Raw genomic sequence first — 4,994 nt, 5'->3', positions numbered from 1 at the left:
GGTATAATACTGAATTAAATTATTTATGATTAATTAAATAATAGTTTGGATTTATCTTAAAAAGGGGAAGAAAAAAAAAATGGACCTCTCTTAATTGGACAGTGCATATGAGGGGGGTTTGTGAAATAATCTCATTTTATACACTAAACCAACTTGAATATATTATGTACAATTATACATACTATTGTTCTTGCACTATTTATTTTTACCACAAAACTTGGAACAAATAAAATTTTAAAAATTAAAAAATAAGTTGAAACGATATATTATGTTGTATTTCTCATCTCCTTGACACTATGTACAAATTACATATGCAATCTACCATAAGAAATGTTAAATAGCTCTTATTTTTGCTTTCCCACACAAAAGTTAGAACACTCACGAGCACACCACACACCAAAAGAAATGAAAAATTGAAAATAAAATGATTGTCAAAATTATATATATATATATATATATATATATATATATATATATATATATATATATATATATATATATATATATATATATATATATATATATGTGTGTGTGTGTGTGTGTGTGTGTGTGTGTGTGTGTGTGTTTTTTCTTTCTTTTTTTCCTAATTCGGGATTAAAATATCCCAATTGAGATTGAACCAATTCCCGAATCCCCGATCCCATATTTCTTCCTCATCCCGATCCCGAATCCCGTAATCCCGAATTTAGAAAGTTTTGGACTCAAATAGTAAAATCCCGATCAAGACGGGACGGGATCCCGAATCCCGATCCCATATGCCCAGCCCTAGCTCCATTACATTGATTTACTAATTTCTAGGAATTCATTTGTGAATTTTCAGTTTGGGCAACACTTATGAAACCTAGTAAAATGACAAACACAATTTTACCAACAAATTAAATAATATTTATTTAGTCAAATATTTTATTTCAGGAATTGTATAATAAAAAAAATAATAGGGGTGAGTTCGGGACGGGATTTCGGGAATTTAGGATTTTCGAGATTGGGATTTCGGGATTCGGAGAATAAATTTTAAATCCCAATCATGTCCCATACTATTAAATCCCGGTATATGGGTATCCTTAAATATTTCGGGAATTCAGGATTGGGATCGGGGAATCACTTATTTTGCCTAAAAAGTAAGAAATATTGCATTTGTTTTCCATTAGTATTATTTTATATACTAAACCAACTTGAATATATTATATACAATTATACATACTATTTTTGTTGTACTATTTATTTTACAACAAAACTTGGAACAAATAATACTTAAAAATAAGTTGAAACGATATATTATTTTGTATTTCACATCTCCTTGACACTATACAAAAATTACAGATGGAATCTACCATAAAAAAATGTTAAACAACTATTTTTGTTTCTTTCCCACACAAAAGTTAGAACACTCAATGGCACACCACACACCTAAAGAAATAAAAATAGAAAATAAAATAATTGTCTAAAATTATATATATATATATATATATATATATATATATATATATATATATATATATATATATATATATATATATATATATATATATATATATATGTGTGTGTGTGTGTGTGTGTGTGTGTGTGTGTGTGTGTGTGAGTCTGTGTGAGTGTGTGTGTTTATAAGTCTTTTGTTCTTTCTTTTTTTTCTAATTCCGGATTAAATATCCCACTCGAGATTGAACCAATTTCCAAATCCTGATCCTGTATTTGTTCCTCATCCCGATCACGAATCTCGTAATTCTGAATTCTCGAAGTTTTAGTCCCAAATAGTAAAATTTTGATCAGGACGAGACGGGATTCCGAATCCCGATCCCGATCCCAAATGCCCAGCCCTAACTCCATTACATTGCTTTACTAATTACTAGGAATTCAGTTCTGAATTATCAGTTTGGGCTACTTTTATGAAACCTAGTAAAAATGACAAACACAATTTCACCAATAAATTAAGTAATATTTATTTAGTCAAATATTCTATTTCTGGGATTGTATAAAAAAAAACTAGGGTTGAGTTCGGGACGGGATTTATGGAATTTGGGATTTTCGGCATTGAGATTTCAGGATTCGGGGTAGAAATTTTCAATCCCAATCCCGTCCCATACTATTAAATTCCGGTATATCGGTATCCTTAAGGTCCAGTTTGGTTGGGCTGATCCGGGTGGATAGTTCCTCTAATCCACTCGGATCTCAGCTTTGGTTGAGCCCAACGGGGGCTGGGATTGCACTTGGGCCCGGGTCCGGATCAAGGATTTACCGGATCTCCCATCAGGCCGAAGGAGGTGAGATTGGGTAATCTCATCCAACTCTCAGCCCAATCAAGTACAGTATATTACCTTTATGCCCTGAATATTTATTTCTAATTACAAGACTACCCCATATATATATGAATTACCCCAAAAATTATTGTGTTAGCCCTAGAATTTTACCGACATAGCAATACACGCCGTTCTTCGTTCTGCCTTTCTCCACTGTGGTCGGTTTTTTCACCGAGGTAATTTTCCGATAATCAACTCATCTAGGTTCTCTAACACGCTTCATTCTTCGTTTTTTAGGCCCCCTAAACCGGTTGAAGAATAATCAACTCATCACAGATTGATTTCTTATTTTTCATACTTCACTAGTTTTTTTTTTTTTTTTTATTTGGTTTTTTCCGATAATCAACTAATCACAGATTTATATCACAGATTTCTTCAAATGCATCCGAGTATTGTTGAAGAATTTTGGGTTTATATGGGTTTCGATTTTTTTTATTGTTCTAATTATCCGTTCCTTCATCTCGTAATTAAATTTATTTGTTTCCGTTTCGCAGGTGATTTTCGATTTTGGTTTCGTAGTAGGTCGTAGTTTGCCCGGGCTGATTCTGTTATGGCCGAACGATTCCGGTGTTGCAGCTGGTTGACGGTTGGCTGTCGATTATCCCGGTTCTGCTACACGACGATTTAAGGTGAGTTCTCCAATGGATTTAAGCTCTTCTTTTAGATTACAGAATAAGGATTGAGAAAGGTAGCATTTATTTGGAAAAAACATATTTCATCTTTTTTTTGGGAAAAAGTAGTACATTACCTCATTCTTGGTTGGAAAATAACCATTATTTGGAAAAATAACCAATTAGTGAATTAGAATTAGTTAATATTAAAGTCAATTAGTGAAATAATATATGATGTTACTCAGTATAAATTGTTTGGCCTTAATATTGTTTGGCATAAACAATATATAAAGAATGCAATTAAGTTGTTTTTTTTTGTAATAGTTTACGATAGTTATATCATCTTTGCTTGCTCTAGGAGTTGGTTTATATGTTTTATATGTTTGAGAGAGGTTACAGGGTCTGGAATGTGAAATTTAGTTGTGAATATATATTTTTTCCCCCAGCCAGTGTAATTATTTGCGAAAAAAAATGTATGCTTAATCAGATTAGAGGAACAAAAGAATACTATATTAATCTGTTGAGACTAGGGTAGATTGGAAATATGTAATCTCTGATTGTTGCTGTTTCCCTCCGTTCCCTATTAAGTGTCGTTTTTAGCTTTACAAAAACTACCGCAACCTGCCATACACTCCAACGAGAATGACTCTGAGAACATGTCCTCATTGCACGGTGAAGGTTACATGTCTAACATGCAAGGTGAAGGGACTTCAACCTCACATCAAAGTAGGGGTAAAAAGAAAGGCAACAAGCGTTCTCGAAACGATGATCTCGATGGCCGTATCGTGGATATGATGGCGGATATGACTAGGACTTTTGCGGAGACTAAAACATGCCTAGGCGAGTTGGCCCACCGTATCGGTTTTGAGCACGATGCGTCAACTACACATGTAAGAAGGTGTTGGATGCCCTATCGCCGTTATGTTTAGGTGTCGAGGATAAGATTACTGTCGCTAAAGCCGTTTGCAATAGCCCAACCGATCTCGACATCTTTTTTGGATTAAATGAAACCGAAAAGGGGGTTATGGTTCGAATGATCCTCGAAGGGCGCTACTTCGGTTAGCTAGAATATCATCCACTCACAAGGTGAAGAAACTTTTTCCCGTATTCGGACCCTATCTTGCGGCAATATTTGCATTGAAGACATTTCTGTTAGTTTTTCCGTATGAACTTATAAATTTTGTGTATTATGGCCGATTATATGTCTGTAAATATTCTGTTTGTTTGGAGCTACTATGCCTAAATGGTAAGCTGAAAAAATATTTTGTTATTTAGGAGCTAATGGTCAATTTAAACAGGTTCACGGGTTGTGTAATAAATATTCCAAGGTTTTTGTCAATATGCATGTGTTATATTCACACTGCAACAGGTTGTAGTTGCAGGCCTTCGTGCAGATTTTTGTCAATACGCATGTCTTCGTGTTTTTTTTTTTTTTTTTCATAGTAATTGGTTTATGCAATTGCGAAAGTTTCATTGTGCTCGGTCATTGATTATAGTGTGATCAATTACAACTTTAAATTCTATATGAACAAACATATGTATCAACAAATTTAAACAAACAATGTTAAATATATAAATATGTATTAACTAAGAAAAACAGTAGTATGAACAAAATGTAAACAAACAATATTAATATATATTATCGCCTATGGGTACGAAAATTAAAATTAAAATTACAAACCAAAATACAAAGTCAGGAAAATCAAATACTAATACCGAAAATCTTGCCGACTACATGGAAGTGGGAAAATAATACAGGAAATACCAATAATAATAATACGAAAAATATTAGGAAAAACTAGCCGAGATAATGGAGATTGGAAAATTTGAACTCCCATTAATCAATGGAGTCTCCAAGTACAACACATGCGTCAAAGTATGACCTAGTAATCGTTTGCCCCGTCGATTGGCCCATTGCCGTTATCCTTATTCAATGGGTGCTGCAAAGAAATATTTTACAAAGTGCCAGGTGTATAATATAAATAAATATAAGGGGGTTGCAAGGGGTGGAAATGTAATTATCCGAAAATGTTAGGGCTGATTTCATAATTACAGTAAAATGGGAGGAAAGAATGGGTGGTGTAAACAA

General features: G+C 33.4%; 1 long non-coding RNA gene across 2 annotated transcripts; it reads left to right on the top strand.

Moving 5' to 3' along the window:
- The first annotated feature begins 2,304 nt into the window (after positions 1-2,304).
- On the top strand, positions 2,305-4,244 carry LOC105951307 (uncharacterized). 2 transcript variants are annotated; one of them, XR_016031424.1, is made up of 3 exons: positions 2,305-2,470; positions 2,789-2,923; positions 3,584-4,244. It is a non-coding gene; the product is annotated as an uncharacterized LOC105951307 (long non-coding RNA). The 2 variants fall into 2 exon arrangements; XR_001172273.2 differs by having other exon boundaries at positions 3,494-4,244.
- Positions 4,245-4,994: the final 750 nt, after the last annotated feature.

The sequence above is a fragment of the Erythranthe guttata genome, chromosome 5 (genome assembly GCF_056151865.1).
Source record: "Erythranthe guttata isolate IM_541 chromosome 5, IM_541, whole genome shotgun sequence".
Taxonomy (NCBI): Eukaryota; Viridiplantae; Streptophyta; class Magnoliopsida; order Lamiales; family Phrymaceae; genus Erythranthe; species Erythranthe guttata.
This window is presented reverse-complemented; position numbering and strand designations above follow the sequence as displayed.